Raw genomic sequence first — 23,935 nt, forward strand, 5'->3', positions numbered from 1 at the left:
AGTCTATGTAATACAATTGTGAAACATTGTTGATAAACTTCACGTTATGGAATGAGTTTTCCTGAGTGAGCAGCTTCAGAGGGTAAAATCCGGACTGAACCTATGTAGATGTTTGACTGTTTTCAAAAAGAATAAATATTCTGAATACACCGAGCCCAGAGGAATCGGCAGGCACTTCAGAAACGGGTTCAGATTCTGTAAATGCTCTGTTTCTATATTCTGTTTCTGTTTCTGTTCAGCTGCATTGCTTTGGTTTATCTTCATTATGATGTTGTAGTTTTATTCCAGTGGAGACCATTTTAAAATAAAATCCCCAAGGTATGATAAACTCTCGCAGTCCCAGCGAGAGTCCCTGTCTAAACTCCTGAAGCCATGGCAGAGGGGGATTGCTGAAGCCTGCGATGACCCTGATCCTCCCACGCAGAGCCCTTCTCTCAGCAGCTCCCTGACTCATGCCAGGTCTGCTGCATTGCAGAGTTTTCCAACAGCATTAACCACATACCAATAAAGGGACTGTGTTCTCTACATTCAGCGACTGCTGCACTGGACCAAAAGCAGCAGCAGAACCAGTGCAGTGTCATAATATAACGAAGCTTAATAATGGGACAGCGAAACAGCCTGAAGATATAATAATCAATCACTGAACAGTCTCAGTTTCCATGTAACCTGTATGTGCAAAATCCAAACACAACCCGCTTTCCACACTAACAGGAGAGGCAGCCAAACGATAAGGAACCGAGGAGAGGGTCATTCTCCTTAAACATGACAGGCGAGAGGCGGCACGTTGTCTATGTACTGCTTGTGTTCAATAATTCAGATGAAACCTGTTACCCGGGCTGATAAGAGATCGCTGCTCTTGTTTTGCACATGAGACTCATTCACTCCATTGACTTGCTTCTCTCATTCATGTTAAGTGCTAACAGACATGTTTCTGCGCTGGGGAAGCCCTGACAGCAGCAAATGAATGAATGAAAACTGTGGAGGAGGGCGATACCTATGAAAGGTGAGACTGAAGTCACTTTGCAAACCTGTGGCCTTCCTGAGCTCAGAGCTCCTACTGTCCAAGGTCTGATCAAGAGCTTTCCTTTTTCAAAGGTGAAGTCATGTTCTCCTACCAGTGCAGCGATAGGCATATCTTTGGGAACGGAGTGGTTGCCTACGATGAGAGCAGTCATCTTGAGCCATGCCCCACCTTCACAGCAATCACAAACACACACGGACGCCCATCCAACCTCAGCGTGATCCCAGTTACTAATCCGGTCCACTCCTGGTCGACCACAAGGCCTTTCCAACTTTGATTCTCCTCATGCGGAAACACACAGAGGAGCCTGTAGCGAGAGCGCCAATGAGAGGACGCTGTTGAGAATCACAGAGCACTTGAACTGTCTCCCACAACACTGGCAAATGCTCAGTGATACTCCGGATGAAAGTACAGTTACATAACTACAGTTATACCATATGCACCGCCTGAAGGCATGAAATCAATACCAGTCTATTTAAAAGCTTCGCTAGTGCGGTGTAAGGTATTGTTATTAATAGCTGGTGTGATGTGTTGGTTGAGTTGTGACAAGTGGAAGTGAACTGCTTTAGCTGAACTCAATGGAAGACCTCAAGAGTGTCACTGGTACTCAACGCCTGGAGAAAAGTGCAATATACAGCATGATCTGGAGAAGAACCCTAAAACTGGTGTAATAAAAGCTTCAGATATCTCAATATACCTTTCCGGTCCCTTAAGAAGTGCCTGACATCTACCACTGGATTCTGGAATCAGAACTCAAAGTCAAGATGCTGAAATGATCCCGGTGAACTCCTTGTGTTCGCTCGGTGGCATAATCTCTCCTTCAGGCAGCTCTGAATCTGCGCAGGGCAGAAGAGCGCCACACACAAAAAGAAGAGAGAGAAAGGAACGACTAATGTTCCCTCATTAATCTGTCTGCTCGTCTTTAAAGTTTTGTGGGGGGATTTTAGAGGAGGAGGTATTTTATTCTGCTAGACAGCTGTGCACAAATCACTCATGATGACTTGACAGCAACAGGCACGTTCAGTTCAGCTGATAAGTGGTCAAGAGTCCAAGGCGCTGATTGGAGACTCGTCTTGCTGGACCTGTGTGTCTGGTCCTGGAGAGCCGTCTCGGTCTTGGTCACACTGACGAGGATAGAGAGCGTCTGACTGTCCATCCGTCCAGACAGAGCAGGGACTCGCTGCTCATTCTGAGGTCTGATGTGTTAATCTCCTCTCTCTATTCTGTGAGGATCAGTCAAGAAGTCTATAAATAAGTCCGCAAAAATCGTTTGAAATGAGCCGTGCTAAGAAAGAAAAGATTCTCACACACACACACACACACACACACACTGCAAAACCAGAAGAGTTTAGAGCTAGGCTGGAGCAGAGAGATGAGGATGTACTGGGCACAGAGACTGGGCTGCCCTCCGTCCTCGTAGTGGGCGTCTCCCACTCAGGCCTGCAGAAACGAGCAGGGTTACGTGAACTTTTATTCTCCAGACCGTGATAACTGCCGGTGCTTTCTGAGCAGATCAGAGATGCCGTTCTAACTCCCTTCTCCTGCCTGTCGACCATTTTGTATTGGATTCTTTCAGTCCTACTGTAGTTGCTGTACGCGGTCCTGTACCGCAGACATAATGGTGGCACAACATGACCTTCTTCTACTAGTGGGCAACATGTTTTTATGAGTAGACCACCTACACATTAAAGATCTGTGTCCCCTGATGAGTTAGCCTTCTTTACATTTCACTGTAACAGCCCAATAATCGACACATTTCCTGCTGAAAATGTCGTTCTCTAGTGTCAGTACCGACTGCTTTATTATCCACAGAATTATATGCAAGGCAATTGTTATTACAGCGAATATGACAGCAATAAAATGGTTTCAAATGCATTTTAACACTGGGGTTTTCAGATACACGGTCAGACTGTTAATGAGATGCATTTCCGTGTCAGCGAAAGCCTCCCTCTACAGACTGCAGCATCATCATGACTTTCTGTCGATTCGCATTACTAACATATGCTTTTCTTTAAAAGTCTGATCTTCACACTCTCCGTGCTGGCCTCCCACTCGCTGCGTGTTCGTGTGCAGGCAGCGGCAGGGGCCCGAGACCCGCGGCTTCACAGAGACAGCTCCGCCGTGGGCAGCAGAGCCGACAGACTGAGCCTGACTGTCACTCCTACGACAGCTGAGAAACAACCACCGAGAGGCTTGGCTTCACCAGATAAATACACGCCATTGACAAATTAAAACCAAACCATTCAACATGTCGGTCTTTTGGAGAGATAATCATCACCGTCTTCCAGTTCTCTTTGTCGGATCCAAGCTGCTGCATTAAAGCACCGAACTGGAGACGCGTGGCTGCACTATATAATACTGTACTGTACTGTGGCCTTGCAACCAAATGATTACGATCTTATAATTCATAGATGTGTTGATTAAGTTAATAACATAATTTAATTAACGCAGGATATTCCCCTCTCCGATTAATTTACTTGATTGCTCGTGGGCCGACATATTAAGCACGATCTGATCATAAACGACGAGCGAATGCGTCACACCTGCGTAGCTCGCTCACTTAATTCGTTCACATTTGAATAGGGAGGAGCAAGAAGCCCTCAATACGACTCATAACCAGGAAGAAAGTGCAGCTCATCACCGGAGCCTGCAGGCAATGCAGTGGGGGGGCACAGCGGCCTCGGGCCCAGACTGCAGACCACAGGGTGGGCTCAGCGACACAACACACGTTCGGTCTGTGGCTCAGACACAACGAGCGCCAATCATACATCACACACGAGCAGTTCACGCTCCCCAGACAGTCGTCTGTTTCACACCGCAGCCCCACTGCATCAGAGACTCCTACCTGAGAAGGTGAGCCGAGTCTCCAGGCGGGTGCTAATGATCCTTGAAGGCAAACCTTTGGTCAGAAACGGGGATTTCCAGTCGAGACGTGGGAAGGAGCTGAAGGAATCTCCAATCACACACCTAGAGAGGGAGAGAGAGACATCAGAGACTGGAGCAGCTAGAGAAGAAAGACAGTTTTCAGGAAGGCAGACTCTCAGCAAAGACATACAAAGCCAATTAAATGTTTAATGCAATTAACTTGCAATAAAATGTTCTTGATGTAAAATGCCAATTAATTCCTCACACTTTTAAGTCACGACAGTCGCGTTTGTGCCCACGAAGACTTCACTCCGTACTCCATCCAGAACTGTGTTTCTGGTCTTTGTGAAGTGCTGAACATAACTGCGTAATTATATGTTAAGAATATTAAATAAAACAAAAGTCTTAAAATAAGTGTGACACATCCCCATGGCATTATTACCACGCAGCGTAAAGAGGGTGGAGGGGCGATTGTTTTACCAGCAGTGCAGCGCACCACACCCAGCTTATATACAGAATTAAAACCAAAAGCACAACAAACTGCAATGTGATCCATAATGGATGCCACAGCCTCAGCAGTATTTCACAGCAACTGTGGCATCTTGTCTGGAGATATCAAAGAGTCAGTGCCCAAAACCGCTCGGTCATATCGGGCAATACTTTGAATGTCATGATTTGCATGCATGTAATCAAGGGGCACTACAGCCCTGCTATAACCTTTATGTAATACCGCAGCCATTTCCAAAGAGTGTTACATAAAAACACCCGGCGCTGCCTCATCACAACACCGATCACCCTGCAGACACACTGCTTCACACAGGGTTTTAAGATAGTTATTTTCTCCTCAGAAAGTCCTTCCTATGCGCTTATTCAGAGCAGGAACGTAGAACCAGATAAAACCAAAACCCACGGGCCGCTTCAACCAACACCAAGAACCAAACTCCAGGCACGACCTCTGACAGCAGCTCTCCACTGGGACATGAAACCTGACCTCTGCCACGAAGCATCAGGTCAGCAATCTGCAGTTGTGGGCCGGATTTGATATAACCTGTACCTTGATGCTAAGGCTGCTGTTTTTAGCTGGCCATGCCTCTGAGCAGATTTGTCTTCATTAAAGAACAACATGCTTCTCAGTCATCCCAGTGAAAAGCTGCAGCTCACTTGACTATGGCAACAATAAAGAAATGAAGTGTCAGATAATGTCTAACCACAGATAGCAACATGCCAGCAGAGCGATCATTCAAAAGTCACAGAACAAGTTCAGCCAGATGACAATGCTGGGCTGACAGGGGGGTTATATATCTACTCATCCATGCCAGGAAAACTGTTCTGAGAGAGACTGTGGAAACCTTCTGACTGCTCCAAAGACACACAAGCAGTCAACAGTAATACAGTGATGCACATTCATTTCAATAGTGTTAGGTTGAAAAACCCATAGTACATACTTCATATGTGTATGATTTGTGGGCATAAACAGAAGGTGTCGGTACAGTTAAGAAAAGAGTAGCTGAGATATTGCGAGGGGATTGTTCTCATGAAATACCTTTCTAATCTGCTCAAGTCTTGGGTGAGGAGACGGGGAGGTCATGGAGCAAACAGTGAGCTGCAAATAAATGCCATCCCAGATTAGAATGGGGTCGAAACAACAATTCACGAGTTACTGCAACTGCCTTGAAGTTGCTCCTGCATGGCCACTGTGCCCAGCCATCTTGGCAGCTGCTGGAAGCTGATGCTCAGGTCAGATAAACTTCTCCCCGGGACAGACAGGACTGCAGTTAGTGACTATACTACCATATGCTTTGTTTCACTACTGTCCTGAATATTCACAAAGATACCACGAGTTCAAGTGAGACTCTCAGGATCTCCATCGTGATTCATCTCCAGGTGTTTTCCCATTTCACATCTTTCTGAATCACATCTGGACTGCTGGAATCACATCTGGTATTTCACTTGTGTTCACTGAGTCCATCTTCGTTTTGTTCACTGCTGTAGCCACTGCTGTACAGGTCTCGCTCTTGACAATTGTCGTGTCATCATTTGTCAGGGTAGTGATCCAATTATTTCCTAGTTGGAGGTGTTTTCTGATTTTTAGTGGCTTCTTTAAGTTCTTGTTAAACGTTCTTACATCTCCAGTGATTCCTGACACCTTTGCACAGTTCAATGTTCTGCACTTCTGTTTTGGGGTCTCCTACATGTTTATGAGGAGCATCAGCGATAAGCAATGACAACACATGGATTTAACCATCACTGTTGTTGTGCAGCTGGATTTCTGCAGGTCCTCCTATTCTAAAGCGCATTGAGAAAATAACTGCTGTCACTTTACAAGCTGTGTGGTTGTCTAGAAAAAGCTAACCCGTACAAGTTTCTGTAATTAAATTAAATTGGTTTTATTTAAACTTCTTGAGTCCCAATAAATAAGATAAGAATAATTGTCCACTAAATAATCTGCTTCATTTGAAAGCACGCAAAGAAAGACATCAAAGCGTACTATAGTGATTTACGGTTATTTGTCTCATCCAAAACAGAACGAAAGGTGCATTTTTAATACACAAAGTAAGCATCTTAGGTGGTATTCGCAGATTTAAAATTCCTCTTTATACAAAGACTTCTTGCACTCCAGCTAAAATTGAATAGGCTTCACTACCTTTGAATATGATCAAATATCTGAAAGCTTCGGATAAACTTGCGATGTATTAATAACTGGGAGATATGAATTATACACCCACACTGAGAAACGCAGTGAAGCCAAGGTAGCTACGACTGCTGAGAAGCAACATTATTAAAACGCAAGAGATTAGTGATTCTCATGCGCTTTAGTCACAGATCTTGCAGAAGAATAAAACTCTCCAATAGGTTTCATAAAGAATCGATCATAGACTCACAGTGAAGAGACAAGGCGTCACAGGACAGACCCGATATAAATCGATTATATAATTCATAACTGCAGTTGCAGATGAAGTGTTTGTTTGTAGTTATTTGAAGTTTGAAAATGCAAAAATCATGCCTTTCTGGATTTAGTGTAGAGAAAATCTGCAGTACAGGTTTTAACATCACGAGGCACTTTGTGTGTCTGTTAAATGCTGTGTTTGTTATTAAACAGCACTAATATATTCATGTTGTTTAAAGCCAAGGTTGATTGCTTTTCTTCTAACCAACAGCCCATGAAATAGAAATATATTCATATTTTTGATACACAAGATATTTTTTATTTGAATGAATTCACCTGAAAATAGGTAGCTCCTTGAAAGATTGTATAACGATGATGGACTCTGTAATTTGATTCATTGGAGAACCAAAATAAACCACTGGCCAAAGCAATTAGGCCTTTTCAGACGTAATCACCTCGTTCACCTTTTTGTAGAATCACCCGACAGCAAGAGCAAACTCCAGGCCTGGTGCCATCGCATATTTAATGTGAAGCATTCTGGGAACTTCACGAGATGAAATTAAATACAAAGAATAATCTGTTTTTGTATCCGAGCAAAAACCTGCCTGAAAACGCTTTTCTGTGGGTATTTTGTTAGATGTGATTTGAAGAAAGCACTAACCCACCAGGAGGGTGCTGTGGAAGAGAAGGCAGGCGTTTTTATGGACCAGAATCCGCTGCAGCACAACAAACACACAACACGGAGAGATTAAGACAGGAAGCTCAAACACAAAGCACAGGCTTACTATGGAGAGGAAGTACTGCGAGGTGCAGAGACACCAGCATCAAAGACTCTGAGACTGATTACCGGGTGCCTGAGCTCCTCTCACTGTATCAGGCAGAAAACATAGACGCTCGGTTAAATCGCGCACAATAAGCGAGTCACACCAGCACACTGCCAGGCAAGGGGCAAAGCAGGCTGACATTCACACCAAGCATCGGTTGTGTATTGTGCATGAATTTAATTAACAATCCATTACATAAGGGGGAATTAATAAACCCAGCAGCTCTGTTTGACATGACAGCCTGGTACAGGTTTACTATCAGACACACAACAGTATATTGGGCTAACCCAGGCCATATCCATATGATGCCGTACTGCCGTACACCAGAGTACATGAAAGCGTTCCACACGCGGACATGTGACCACACTTACAACACGCTGGCACAGCTGAGTCGCATCCGCCGACGGCACCAGAGCCATCAGAGGTCAGTGGCAGATGCAAAACTCCGACATGCCGCGTGTTGCGACCTCTGAGGCGACCTGAGCCCGAGTCACACAGGTGGAATGGTCAATGGCGGCATTAGAAGCCACCAAAGCCATCGTTCAAATCAGATGAACACATCTTCAGCATTAAGGGGACAGATTTCTGATTTTAAATTCAAAACTGTGGTTTTTGAGGAACACTGATAGAATTTTAAATAAACGGCACCGGAAGCAGAGCGCCGCAGCTCAGCAGGAGCGGGCCTGGGGCACTGAGGGGTGGGGAAGGGGAGGGGGCCATGCAAAAAAGCACTGGCAGAGAACTAATCCACAAATTGTCCAATTTATCCAAACCACCGTTTTATGGCGCAGTCTCCATTTTGTCTTTTTAGGATATAATTAAGCAAATTTCAGATTCGGATTCGAGTTTGGCATCTAAATAACCCCCTTCCTTCAGACGAGGCGTGCTGGTTAGCTTTACAGGCCTCAGGGAAAGTCTCGACAGCCTTCAGATCCTAAATAGAAACAGCTTTCCCAGAGAAGAAAGAAACCTCATGCGATTTTGGAGAGACTCCTCGACTAAAAATTACTTTTAAATTAGATGATGAGGGGTCAGCTGATATCGTAAAACTCCTAATGGCACAGGACAGCGGCAGCCGAGCCACATACGGCACATGGGCGGCCGCTGCCAAAGCCACAGCGCTGCTAAAAATGGCTCTGTGACACAGGCCCAGTGTGCACAAATACGCTGCCTGTACCACAGAGTCAAAGGAGGATCGGAGGCCATCCTCTCCTGCCTGTGTCAAGGGGTCATTCTGCATTTTTGACTACACTGCCTCTGGCTAACTTGCCTGACAGATGGTCCTCAATGGCTTCCGATTCTCATCCCACCCACCTGAGGGAACTGCCTAGTGTGGGATCCCTTGGGGAAGCTCTTAAAGCCTAAAGTTCACCGCAGGGCATGACGGATGCTGCAGGGCTGCTGGGTGGGTTGTCCTCACAATGCCAGTAGGACTTTAGAGAGGCTTTGCATTTTTAAACAGCTCTGGAGATGAAGGCCGGTGAGGCGCTGACCTGAATCACTCATCCTCTTGTGCTCAGCTCTCTGGGACATCACCGAGCTGAAGGTCCAACCAGCGCTGCTGCTCATCAATAATTCACCTGCATTTCCCAGCTGTTGGCTCTTATGTATAATGCATCAAAAACAAAGTGGGAGTCAATACCAAGTTGTTCCCATTTTTTTTTCCAAATAAAAGCTGATCTGCTTCATTCTTTTTCTGGGCCAGAACACATGAGTATTAAATAAGCATTACTGGATTGATGCTCAGATGGCTTTGAACTCTGCAATGATGCGGTAACTCTCGGGATGAGCGGTAACCAAGTATCGTCTCACTAGATGCTGTTCAACATGAGGAACGAGGAGCAACGCAGGACTGTCTCCCACACACGGCCTCCCACAGCCGACTCCTCCACTTCTACAGCACCGGATTTTATTCACTATCACAGATCACTAGGTGCTACAAGTGGAGATAAGCATCTGTACTCCTAGTCACGGATATAGATTGTGACACACCATGGCGCGTAGTCCACAACAGCATCTACACATCAGGCCGTCCATCACCTCACACGCTCACTGGTCTGCAATCAGCCACGACGCACTCGGCACACACAGCGGGAACCTCTGTGCCAGGAAGGGAGGCAGCGGGAAGCGATCTCTGCATGATGCCAACAGGGAGGTCAGTGGGCGACACGAGGGTTTAAAGAGGACCTTTGCTTTAGAAACCAATGATGACTAAACTGGCCAAGACCCTCTTCTGGAAACCGACACCGTTAACTCTGGATACCGACTATGGGAACTGCCTCTCTTAATGTTGACCACGAGTTCATCCTCAGCACAGTGCCCAGTCTGCTGCTCACGACCCAATACCCGGGACACACACAGACGCACGTGTATATATGTTGTAATACGGCCTGCAGAGCTGGCTTTGGCTCTTATACAATGTTCTGCAAGCATTACTGATGAGGCAGGTCTTTAGCTCTGTGATGGATTGAAAGGTTATCAGACTGACAGGCAGTTCAATTACTGATCACATCACACCTCTGCTCTTCAGCACCAATCGGCTCTGACGCTCAGTGTAAACCCCATCGCACGGTGCGGTCCTGCTGATCACACACTCTCCACCGGGGACTGTGCGCTGTACAGACAGTCTGCAATCTCACATTCATAGCCCTTATTAAAGATGCGGACCTGAGAATGGGAATGAAGGTGGAATGAAAATTAGTGCATCTTCACAATCCATTACAGGCCAACATTGTCTTAATTCACTACCATCGAGGTTTACCCAAACTGCTTTACATACATCTGGGATACACTGTAGGAATCTCTAACTAAAAGTTCCCCCCTTATCCAGGCCATATTAGCATTGTAACCTCAAGCTACACACAATGTACCGCTCTAAATCATCTCAAAAGCTTTTGAACTGAAGAACAGAGAGAACCACTGCAGATACCATCCCCAGCTGCACGCATCAGTGTGTTAGAACATAAGAACATGAGACAGAGTCCAATCAAGAGGAGCCCATTCGCCCCATTGTGCTCGTTTGGTGTCCATTAATAACTAAGTGATCAAGGATCCTATCCAGTCTGTTTTTGAATGTTCCCAAATTGTCTCTTCAGCCACATCGCTGGGGAGTTTGTTCAGATTGTGACGCCTCTCTGTGTGAAGAAGTGTCTCCTGTTTTCTGTCTTGAATGCCTTGAAGCCCAATTTCCATTTGTGTCCCGGGTGCGTGTGTCCCTGCTGATCTGGAAAAGCTCCTCTGGTTTGATGATTTTGAAGACTTGGATCAAGTCCCCACGTAGTCTCCTCTGTTCCAGCTCACCGCTGCGTTACCAACCTCAGACATGCATCGGCCAACAACCTGCTGTGACCAGAAACACCCGAGAGATCGATGACTGACAGACAGGTATTCACGCACACACACACACGCACACGCACACGCACACACACACACACACACACACACATGCACACACACACACACACACACACGTGCTACGGGAGGGCCTTTTTCCATAGCAACACGCTCCTGGCCCGGGAGCCCTGCTGCTAGTGAGGCACTGCGCTGTGTGCGAGAGCATCTCTGTGCTTTGAGCTTCAAGCACATCGTGGTATTGAAACACACAGGCACTTAATCATGCAGGGAGGAGCAGAATAAATCAATACTCCTCAACGACAGGAGAAAGAACAATATTGTATATTTCAAACAGGTCTATGAGTGACCCTTCATCACAATTGAGAGTCACACGGTTTAATTTTACAATACAGGGGAGAAAATCCACCTTGATTTCATCCTCGCCTACCGGTCTTTAAAGCAGTTTAGTGCTGTTAATTCATGTGAGATGGATGACGAATCAGACATTTATAATAACTGTGTCTCTTGATACTGTAATACAGAGCAATGCACCCATTATGGACCAATAGCAATGGCAAAAAGCAGCAGGCAGCACCAAGAACATGTTTCTCACCACAAATTGTTATAAAGTTTTTTTATTCATTTTCTCTCTCAATTGCAAAGGTTTTCGGGGGAAATGTGGGTGTTTTCATCGAATGAGACTTGTGCCTAGTTTTGTTTTGTTGTGGATTTCGTACTTAAACTCAAAATTAACCGTAAATAACATTGTAATTTTCCCATGAGTCTCTCTGCCGTCTATGGCCACAAGACACCCAGACCCACACAGGCCGGGCCGAGGGAGCGCTTGTCCTGCTGAAGCCCCACTGAAGGACAGCGCTGCCCTGGAGAAGGCCAGCCGAAGGCCAGGCTGAGGCCGTACATGATAACAACAGACTGGAGGGGTAAATATTTTTAATTTCAGCAGATGTGGCTCAGGGGCAAGCGGAGTGAGGTCTCAGAAGAGGCAAAGAGACTAACTGGATTTTAACCAAAATGAATTGTTGGAAACGCAGACATTACACGACTCGCAGTGCCTGACATCTCAGCACATCATCTCAAAACATTTAGATTTTATTTTCCACGCACTAGTTTCAGAAAATGAAAAATGTGTTGTTTTTTAGGATAACTAAGCCACAGAGAAGCTGCAGTTATTGAAAATATTATATATTATGGTCTTTTAAGAAGTAACCATCGCTCTAGCAGACAGACCCCGCACAGAGCCGGGACGCAGGATGAGGTTCGCGGCGCTGCTCGTTAAAGAGCTCGTTCTGGACAGCTCCCAATTAAAAGATGCCGCTGCACACAAGGATGGCGGCGCAGGGATTGTGTGGACGCGGCTAATTCCTCCCCGTCTCCCTGTCAGCCGTGCTATTGTCTGAAGGCCCGGGCTCTTACAGCACACTAAGCCTGGCAGCTTACAGCGCTGTCAGCCCCCATCAGGGGAATTATGCTGTTCAATCTCCAAAATGAAAAGCTTGCCTCTGACAACCTCAAACAAGCTCTTCAGAAAGGCATTGCATCTTACATCTCGATTTGATAGGCAACATGGCCGCTTGACTTTCATAACGAAACCCCACACACATTCAGAAACACTGACAGGACGGGACTGCATGTGAACAGTCAGCCTTCCATCAGTCTCACAATTTAGAAAACTTACAGTGACACAATGCACTCCTAAAGAGCAGCCTGGCTTGGGATTGTGCATTGTTCTCTCGGCTCCCGACATGGCTTACCTTGTATTCGTGCACACTGTGTACAGCACACTGCGTGACACAACTCCAGCTCACAAACTGAGAGACCGGCAGGGTTTCAATAGCAGAGACATTCAGAAATACTAAAGGAAAAAGGATTTGGTGAGCAGGTCAGAGTTTCTGTTTAAGCCACTTAAAGCACAACTCCAGCATCATAACGTCTGCTCAGCAAAAGCCGTAGTTCCCTGTCAAACCGTGTACATCTCTGGTAATTAATAAACTACTGTCACACGGGGCTGCATGTGCAACTCCAACTGTTTTTCTCATGTAGCGTGACTGAGATTGTGGTAAACATACGTAATTCGCTTTGTGTGAAGGGGGTCTGTCTCCTCAGCCCACTGCTCGAGGCCGGGGGCTGTCGTTTTCCTCAAATGCACTTCTTAATTGCATAGCGATCCCAGGAATACCAGCTCAGATCCAATTAAAGGCTCTAATTGAGAGACGCCAGCAAAGGAATCGTCCAATGAGATGCTGCTGCTCATTTGCATAAGCGCTGCGTGAAGAATGAAACTCTCAAAACCAGACGAAATGACAAAAAACTGTGAATCCATTGCTTTGCAGCCTGGAAATATTTAGTGTAAATTCCTCAAGTACAGCAAACAGCTCGAAGGCCAAGAAGCACAAAGGATCCACTTTCATTTATTGTACAAACCATTGTCTTGTAGGTAAGCAGAGTGTAACTGAATTATAGTGTGGGCCAGAGACACAAACAATCTCAAGGTAGTGAGTAAAGCAGTGCGTCAACATAATCTGCTCTGCAGTGGTTTGTCATATCGATAAATCTCTGTGTATTGTGTCTATTTATTAAGTGCAATGTACTGCCAACTGGTGCCCTATCTAGCTGGCACAGACTCGGGCATCCTGCCAGGCTTATGGTCAGAGGACTGTTCAGAGCCGAGAGACACTCCGAGAGAGACTGGGGGAAAGTGCTCATTTCCTCCTCTGATGCACAGGAGCTCTGTGTCAGACTGCTGTTCAGAGGAACACATATTGCTGTGGGAAATATTCATGCTGCATTGATCCCGGCTGTGAATTCAAAGCATGAAAAATGCATATCAGATCAACACATGCAGCAGTGGAAACACTTAAACCAAAGCCTGTTACACGAATCCGAGGGCAGAGGCAGGACAGAGGGTTGGTTCAGATCAGTCATTACTGCTGCATCTCATCGCATCTTGCACTGCAGAACCAAAACCTCCATCCATGTCTCACAGTCCGGCATCAACGCACAATTATCCGACTCATTGGGTGACTAATCCTGGTTTTTAAAATAAAAAATGTTTTTTTATTGCATTCTGCATTCATTATGACACATAATATACTATGTGGAGGAATATATTTATCCAAGGGTGTATTACTATTTTATCTGATCATTTGTGTGTGTGTGTGTGTGTGTGTGTGTGTGTGTGTGTGTGTGTGTGTGTGTGTAATTAAAATGTTGTGCAGTGCAATTCACTGGCCAGGGTATGTGCAGTGATTCTGTGCCAAACGGCTCCAGAAGGCATCAGCTAGAGAATGTATGATTACCATCATGTCAATAAAGAGGAAAGTTATTCAGTTATGGTATCAGTTCATCACTGATGATGAAAGCCTTCCTTGTCAAAGACAGGCACTAGCAATTCCATAGAAACTCATTGAGTTTGAGCATCTGGGCACACGTCTCCCCAGCTCGTCCCTGGACACCGATCCATATCGATTCTCCTCTCTCTGTTTGTGGTGTGAAGGCACGCCAAGAGGGGCTAGCTGATCAAAGTACTGAGCACAACAGTCACACAATCCCAGGCACACACAGTTCATCACATGTACATTGAAATGGCAGAATCTGTGCAACCCAACATGCAGTGAAAAGCCAAATATTTGTGTTGTTTTTCGTTAAGGATGAATACAGCAACTGTAAACACAGCAGACTCCAGCGGAGAGACGCTGCCTGCCGCCGGTCAATATTACCTGCTCAGCCATTTGATTTGCATCAGCCTAAATCAGCAGAACGTGAAGTTTAGTTAAGTACTAGGCAAGGAGCCGTGTCACCACCGAGGGAATATCATTCTCCAGCGTCAATAACGGGGACAGGGGTCTGACCACCCTCCACCCACACACAGAGATGCTCGAATCTCCTGAAAGGTTTAAGTCAATACGATACTCCACCTTTTTTCCTCCTTTCTCTTTCTTTTTAGCTCTCAAGGGCAATGACTCGGGCTTCCAGAGCAATTGTGTGCTGCCTTGCCGTTGTACCGGTTGAATAATCAATGGTGTCTAGACACACACTGTCCACCGGCTCCCAGCGCCGGGCTAATGGCACAGCCGGTATCGCAGCAAGGCTTTCGAATTCATTCAAATTCTCCGGGTGGACCGAGCTATTGAGCAAATCGGATTTGTACAAAATATATATATAATTTTTCCAGAAATAATACAACTCAGATTGTCTCGAGACCACTATTCTATTACAAAGCATCCCCCTCCCTCCTGCTGTCCACTCTCACCGGCACACACATCCCCACAGAGACGCACACAAACACACGGCACACGGGAAGGAAAATTTCCGAGAATAGCAGAGGCACTGCGGTGAAGTTATGAATTGACCTGCCAAGCAGAACTGGCAGATTGTGAAGCGCTAAGGCATCCGAGAGAGATCAACGAGCTTCTCCTCACCACGGCACCATCACACCTAACAAAGACAGCTGGGGCTACAATGCAACAGCGGCACCGGCGTACAATGACGCAGCATGTCTGCAACACAGAGACAAAGGGAGGAAGGAGGAAAGAAAAAGAAAAGGGAAAAGAGGACGGATGGAAGACGCAGGACAGTAAGGAGCAGCGTACCTGATCTTGAACAGAATCGGAGAAGAGCTTCAGATCGGAGCGGAGAGGGAGAGAGCGAACGCCAGGAGACCTGCAGAGGACGACAGAAAGGCAAGGCAGGTGATGAGGATGCGAAGGAAAAACCTTTTGACGAGTGAACCCTCTCACCGCGGCTCACACACAGCCGCAGCCTCCCCGTCCGAACACGGAGCGCGCCGCCCAGCCTCACCTACCAGCACATTCACAGCCACCGCCGCCGCCGCGCTACAGAACAACAGAGCAGATTTTTTTCTCTCGCCTGCACATGCTGTCTGTGAGCTGCAAGCCAGCCAGTGTCTGGTGCAGGGAGGGGAGGAGGGAGATGGAGGGAGGGAGGGAGCGAGGGAGCGGGGGAGTGTGTGTGTGTGGGAGGGAGGGGTACTGGCTGTGCTGAGGTGGTATTATAATGAGGTTAGCAAATGAAAAAACAGCCTCTTGGACGGGATTCAATGAGAGAGAGAAAGAGAGCGAAGGGGGAGAACGAAGAGGGACCCTCGCTCACCAGTGTAGGAAATTTCTAGAAAATGAAGTCACAGCCCAGTGTTGTGCCATCGCTAAAGCACAGTCTGGGAGTCTACATCTCTCCCTCTCCATCCCTCTCTCTCTCTCTCTCTCCACTCAGCTCTTTCAGCTGCTGTTCACTAGCGAGGCACAAAGCCAGCCTGCGATCATTCAGTCGTTCTATGGCACTCGTCCCCCTCCCTGCAGCTCCCTGAACCCCGCGCGCCGAGCGTGCAGGTCCGGTGGCGGCCCGAGTCGAGGCAGGCAGAGACCCTGCTTCACACGACACGGCCGTCCGGTCCTCGGAAACAACGGCACACCCAACAGCAACAGTAACACCGCCACGCCGTCACCCTCAGAAACACCCCCTGCTCCGTTCACGTGTGAGCCCGTGTGAGAGATGGGAACGCAGCGCCATTCCCACTACCTGAGAAGACTGGTCTGCTGCAATTGCTAACACCCCGAGGAAAACGGCCGCGCTGCCCTGGCAGTCGTCTGCACACACATACAGCTCTTGGCCCACTTTACATTGCCGCTCATTTGTGCTCTGGAAGGCCGTGCCGCTGCAGAACAGGCCGTATCATCCTGCTCTCAACCATCCATGGTGTCTGTCTGCTCCGGGGGATGGGCAGGTTACTGCAGAGTGACTTTAATTCTGTGGTCAGGGCCAGCGATGCAATACCTCATTTCAGGTTCAATATCATAAGACACAGGGCTAATTGTCATCACGCCTTTCACGCTGGTGAAAGGCGGGGATAATAAAGCAAAGATCCATGTGCCGTTGTCTCTTTAATATTACAGACTGAGTGAACTGGTAATAGTTTGCAAAGGGGGAATTAAAGTCAAAGTCCTTTTCTTCTTTGCATGTAATCAGGGGATTTGAACTGCTCTCCGCAGAAGAATAATTGTAGTGTTTCAGTGCTAATTTCCAGGCGCAGGAGACAGCGGCACAAAGGCAGAGTGTGTCTGTGAATATTATGGATATTAACCTTTGTTATACATTGAGGAATATCTGCCATTGATCGTGAAGACGCAGCTCTTAGTGGAGGTCCGAAGAAACCATGTGCACCTTTAGAAATATTCCCACACCAGACTCAGAAGGAAACAACAGCAGAAAAGAACTTGCAAAAATTTCCAGAGTTTGAGTGGCCAGGCTTGGCCAGTCTGCCACACAGGCTGATTGCTATTGTGAGGCCAAGTGTGCAAACCCTGATTGGTGAGCTGAACAAAGTGACAAACCAGAGGAAATCCTCGGCTGCAGCTCTCCTGCCTCTTCATCGGGGGGCACAATGGCCAGCGTGGCGGGCAATCTCTGCACCACCAATTACGGCCCTACAGAGTGTGTGTGTGCATCTCTTTGTGTTGGCTCTGTGAGCATGTGTCTTTGTGTGTGTGGGTCTTTGTAGTGCCACAATGCTCATAAGCCCCAGTGAGTGTGTGTTTGATTGAGTGTGCTTCTGTGTCTTTGTGTGGGTATTATATGCTCTACACAATCGGCACGTGTGTGTGTGAGTTATGTGAGCGTGTACACCTTGCCCCGTTCAGCCCATTGTAGATGCAGGTGCGAGTATTTGTGCGAATTCTTACCAATTTTGTCTCTTTCTGCCGTGTGTGGACCTTTCACAAAAACACAGAATAGACGCAGCAACTTCCTCTCATCTGCAGATCTTTTCTTCCTCAACGTGGGGCGCCTCCCCTTGCACTGCACACAGGGGTTAATTGTCACCCTGGGGGGCTCGGAAATTAAGAGTTACACAATGAGGAGGACCGGGTCCAGCTGCACGAGACGAGAGTGGAGGGGGGGGGCTCCTCAGTCCAGTTTTTCATTTGCACTTTTGTTGTTCTACTCTCTGAAGCCAAGCTGCTCTGCTGTTAGGGACCAGTACCACCTTACAGGACAAGACAAGGCACACATCTCATCGACAGATCTGCACAATTAATTTGTAATATTATATAAAAAATAATATAATCTGGTGAAAAATTGCTGTCAAACACTGTCTACTGGTCAAGACCACATCCCTTTATAAAACCTGAGGGACGGGTTCGCCCGGTGGTGCCACCCGGTCCGGACTGTGCCCACAGGCCTGGGCATCTCCATGGCTACAGGGTCACGTGACACACTGCGTCATTGGAAACGTTTCACCAGAGCATGTTTTAAACCCCCAAATGAGCGAGCCGAAGGTGGTTGTGTTGTTGATCCGTGTGGTTGCGCTGACGACTGCACATCCAGCTCCCACGCGCCGCACTCCTTCACAGCGCACAGAGCAGGTATCTGGGGGGGGCGAGCCGTGACTCAGCCTGGTCCTCTCTATTCATCTCCACGGGCTGCAGGGGGGTATGTACTAGTGTGCAGAGAAAATGGATGATGGAGAGAATCGTGAGGAGGAAAGTTCATGTATTAATGTAGTGAGGACATTCTCCTGCTTTCTAGTCAAATCCAACCTGGCAAAACAGATTTAGAAATGAAGCATTCATGTCCTCCTCCCCTCTCTCAGGCGAGACTTTGAGCCGGACTCCTTGTTGAGGAGATGGAGACCCAGGGGAGGGTCTGAACGCCATTACTGAGACCCGGAAACGCGTCCGCTGCAAGTGAGAAACGTGCCTCTGCGTTAGGAAGGGGTTACTAATCTCTGACAGGCATTTCAGCTCAGCACCGACAGAAACAGCTGCTGCACGTCTGTAATCCTCTAACGCTGCGGCACGGTAAACAAGCGGCCAGGGTAGGGCGAGGAGGCTGCGCCGTCACACCGGGCCCAGGGCCTCTGAAGGGCCACAATACAGTCCCGCAGCACATGGTACACTGGACAGGGCCATTGGTCTAGCGTCCTATGCTGAGGACAGAGACGAGTTCCCAAATTCACATACTTTGTGCCAAAAAACAGAAACTCAAAAGAGACTTCAGATTGTACTGTTGACAGAGAAAAGACTCAACATTGGAGCCCTTTTCACAGACTCATAAGAACATAAGACAGTGTCCAGTCGCCCCATCCTGCTCGTTTGGTGTCCATTAATAACTCAGTGATCAAGGATCCTATCCAGTCTGTTTTTGAATGTTCCCAAATTGTCTCTTCAGCCACATCGCTGGGGAGTTTGTTCAGATTGTGACGCCTCTCTGTGTGTCTCCTGTTTTCTGTCTTGAATGCCTTGAAGCCCAATTTCCATTTGTGTCCCCGGGTGCGTATGTCCCTGCTGATCTGGAAAAGCTCCTCTGGTCTGATGTGGTCGATGCCCTTCATGATTTTGAAGACTTGGATCAAGTCCCCACGTAGTCTCAACACTGGAGCTCTTTTCACCACTGCAGACTCAACACCGGACCTCTCGAGCTGAAAGCTGTCCTCAGCCACACTGTGTGAGAAATACGGTGCAAGTGAACCTCCGGTCACCAACGAACCCCCAAATAACAGAATCATCCTCATGCAGGATTTCACGGCTCCCTGGGTCAGCACGGGTTCGGGCACAGAAGATGGAGGAGTTCCTCCTGCAGGATTATCTGCTTCACAAAACCAAGAGTGTCTGAGGGGCTACGGAGCACAGTGGTCTCAAGAGGGTGGAGGACGGGCGGCATTCACTGGTTTTATAAAGGGATGTGGTCACAGATTCACTGGACCGCAGCCTTCGAGAGGACTGCGGCAAAAACCAATGAATACAACTAGTCAATAGCCTATGTCTTATTTTATGAGCACACGTTGCCGGTTGTCACGTGTGAAAGGTTTGTAGTTTGTAGTCGCAGATCATCATCATGACAGGACCAGTGGAGAATGATGCCATGATTTCTGACTGAGGTATGATACAGGACAGTTTGTTCAGCAATACATCATTCATGAAGCTTGAAATATTTTTACTGTAGCATTTTAATTTACGTCCCAATTTGGAATCAACGTTCAACGAGTAAAACCGGCTCGACTCCCCACGGCCTTCACAGCAGCACCAGCACTGCGGAGACTCACAACACACACACACGTCCTCCTCACAGCTGCAGAGACACATCACACACACACACACACACACCCACACACACACACGTCCTCCTCACAGCAACACCAGCACTGTGGAGACTCACAACACACACACACGTCCTCCTCACAGCTGCAGAGACACATCACACACACACACACACACACACACACACACACACACACACGTCCTCCTCACAGCAGCAGAGACATACGGCACACACACGTCCTCTGGAGCGCACATTGCCAGCCACCTGCTTCTCTTCGCAGAAACAAAAGCCCACACCTGCATTGGCCCTGGCTGTTACACACAAAATAAATAAATACACGCAATGCCTACCTACCCCTACAGCACTCGACCTCACAGTCTGTGTCAGAGCAGTCACTGAAAATCTGTCACGTGCAGGTGGGGTTAATCACTTCTTTCAAGTTTATATTGAACTTAAAATAAATACATAAACAAATAAACTTCATTGCGAGTGCAAATGACTAATGATGTTTGCTTCACACTTGAGATTAAAATTCCTGCTTAGTAGGGGTGTCGAGTCTTCTTTCTGCTTTTTAACGGTCATTAAAAGGAGTTTGCTCTCTACAATGAACAAAAAATACAAAAAACAGCTCAATAGCTATACACTTATGTACCGGGTCGATATAGGGTTTCCATTGGTGGCCCAGTGCACTAATCCGGCCTTAAGGGTAAAATATGAGCGAACGCCGAGTCCACTGCGCTCTGAACCCTGAGCCCGCAGGGGGGACAGACGTGTGGAGGGAATAGCAACGATGCGCACGGCTGACAGAGGATGTGTGAACCGCAGGTGTGTAAGCCAAGCATTTACCGATTTATTATAATAAAATCGATTTATTGATTCCTGACACCTTCAATCACCCCATTTAGTGGCATGTGCTGCAGACACTTTCATTACCGATTAGCTGCACAGTAAAACGTGACGGCCTGTAGCATGAACACATGATCCAGACTGGGAATTACACTCGATTGCAGCAGGAGACTCTCTGTTCTGGACACCGCAGCTCTGGACGCAGCAGTAGTGTCTCGCTGCCCCTCCGCTCCTCCCTCCGTCTGCCCTGTGATGTCACACCTCAGGCAACACTAAGAGGACACACAAGCATCTGTGCCAGGGTCGCCCTCCACTCCTGCTCTTGGCATTATCGCTCCCAGAACCATCCTGATCATTTCATTAGGACATACAGAGATTTCATAATCCATATAAAAGTTTTTCAATTTCATTAGCCCTTTTCATACAGCTTCAATCAGATGGATTACACTTAAGCGGGAATATAGCCATCATTTATTAATTGTGTATTGCGCAGTACATATTTAATCTAGCTCTGACTTCATGCATCCTCTGCTTACACACTCAGAGAGAGAGCAGTAATTAGATTAGCTACAGGCTTGCAAGAATGTCCTGATTGCCAAAATATTAATATAGAATTCTGATCGCCATTGCCAAATCACAACTCACGCACAATGTATCCAGTTATTTTCGTCAGGCTCTGAGAAACAGGACTGATAAGAGAGAGAAATCTCATTATCCAGATCTATTACAACCAGAATGCAGGGCAACCTCATGTTACAGTGGAAGAAGCATCTGACCGACAGCCAACATGATAATAATGACTAATATACAAGAACAGCTGGAACAGAGGAGACTACGTGGGGACTTGATTCAAGTCTTCAACATAATGAAAGGCATTGACCACATCAAACCAGAGGAGCTTTTCCAGATCAGCAGGGACACACGCACCCGGGGACACAAATGGAAATTGGGCTTCAAGGCATTCAAGACAGAAAACAGGAGACACTTCTTCACACAGAGAGGCGTCACAATCTGAACAAACTCCCCAGCGATGTGGCTGAAGAGACAATTTGGGAACATTCAGAAACAGACTGGATAGGATCCTTGATCACTGAGTTATTAATGGACACCAAATGAGCACGATGGGGCGAATGGCCTCCTCTCCATTGGACACTGTCTTATGGTCTTATGTTCTGAAGAGAATGTCAGTCGAGTCACCATGGGCCATTTCTCCTGCAGTTAATCAATGGCCAACAGCAGCACCATCATCCACAGCACAGACCCCACAGCTCTGCATCTGCAACTGAGGCTGCAGAACACATCATCTGGAAACACTATTTCCACTGCGTTCAACACTAAAATACACTCAAACAAAATATTATATCAGATCTATATACGTTATATATAATTTTATACAGACACGCCCATATACATTTTAGAATAAATTCACTGAGAGGATTTAATTATGGGTTTTTAATAATGTAGGAACCCATCAGATTCCTTCATGTGGAAGTATTTAAAATGTTTTGCTTCATTGACAAATGGTTTTACTGGCCCTCAGACACAGCCGGCCACCTCAGCTGCAGGGCCACTTCACTTCATTTCATGAACTGAGGAAAAATAAAGCCCAGGAAAGATTAAAAATACTGCACCAGGGTAAGTCTACATTTTGTGCAATGGTCACACATCAGAGGAAACGCAAGTAACCCACGCAATGGTGAAAGTGAAGAGAAGAGGAGCTGGAATTCACAGTGAGGCATCAAAGCATCCTGTCCATGATCTGATCAATCAGACACCCTTCAGTGCTCGTCTGAAGCGCTTTCAGTCAGTCTGACAGCACCCCCACACAGTAACGAACAAAGGAATCCAGTAATAAGGACAACAGGCACAGAAACGGGATTCTGTACATATTACTAAGACCAACGACACCATTGAAGCTGCCCATGAGGTGGTTAAAGGCTATCAGTTGTGAAGCATCACTCCCCAACAGCACTGGACGTCTCAGAAAACAACATTCAGGACTGACCACAAGGTCACTGTCGTGTTTTGGTTTTCTGGCAGTTTTTAAAATGGGATAACCGGATTTTCTCGTCTTTGTTTTGAATGAAAACGTCTGGATCTTATAGATAAAAGTGTTTCTCCACTCTATGCATGTATTTATCAAAGAGATTTCCCTAATAAGGGGATTTTATCTATTTTGTGTTATAAAAATAGACAGATGCACTAAAGTGAATTGTGAATGCAGCTCTTTATGGTAATGTAGGACACCATTATAACAATTTAGATGCTCTTCTGTAGATAATAGATAGATTTGCCATTTCCATTGTGAATTGCTTCAGTGACATTACGTGTTAAATTCCCACTGACGAAAGGTTCAAATTTCCATTCTATCAAAATTCAAACCACACTTTCCCCACAACTGCCACTTCACAATACCTTGGTTAAGTAAAATAATCAACTTGAGACCATCAGAAAAGCAAACGCTGGCCTTCAATGGAAGTCTACACTACTCTCTAGATGACATGTTCTCATAACAGCTATCCAATGCTATCCAAAGCTTTCCTCTTTGTTGCGTTTTTGCTTTTTTTAAATGTTATTTCAAGGATGGTGTTGCATTCCTTCCTCTTGCCATGCCATCAGATCCAACACTGTGTGCTGCATGTTACTCTGCATTTCAGCAGCCCTGCCAGATATCATGGCACTTAATATAAAGTATCGCCACTGTTTAAAACACAATTATCCTGAGTTTTCATAGTAATCCATTCAGAAACATCAGCTCATTGATCCACATTCAAGTGCTACTCATTGGTCTTAATAAGATGAACTCCACCGAAGACAGATGTCAAACACGTGTCTCTGAAGTATTTTTTTATTCAGAATGAGAACTATTTTATAACTGACTGAACAAAACAAGAAGGAACTCCTGGTTCTTTGAAATCGAGACACAAACAATCTGCAGTTATACATACAGAGTTTAGACGAGGCTTGCAAACGGTTCAGCCACCAGAGCTCCTCCGAACACTGACGATTGACCTGGCGAGACCCTCATCACAGTGTAGGGTCTCAGGCTCTGACAGTTTTACTGAAAGGACAACCGGTTTCGCAGCC

The 23,935-nt window shown here is 46.6% G+C and overlaps 1 protein-coding gene across 12 annotated transcripts in view; it reads right to left on the bottom strand.

Moving 5' to 3' along the window:
* The window catches only part of map2 (microtubule-associated protein 2), a 103,293-nt gene that overhangs the window by 58,046 nt on the left and 21,312 nt on the right, over positions 1 to 23,935 (bottom strand). For 11 of the 12 annotated variants that reach the window (XM_066688655.1, XM_066688659.1, XM_066688658.1 and 8 more), the window contains exons 1-3: positions 15,753 to 15,844; positions 15,541 to 15,610; positions 3,867 to 3,988 (exon numbers count right to left, since the gene is read on the bottom strand). The gene's annotated coding sequence lies outside the window, so the exon portion shown is untranslated. Of the gene's footprint in view, positions 1 to 3,866; positions 3,989 to 15,540; positions 15,611 to 15,752; positions 15,845 to 23,935 lie in introns of those variants that run through there. The other variant, XM_066688650.1, reaches the window with a different exon arrangement.

The sequence above is a fragment of the Amia ocellicauda genome, chromosome 16 (assembly GCF_036373705.1).
Source record: "Amia ocellicauda isolate fAmiCal2 chromosome 16, fAmiCal2.hap1, whole genome shotgun sequence".
NCBI lineage: Eukaryota > Metazoa > Chordata > Actinopteri > Amiiformes > Amiidae > Amia > Amia ocellicauda.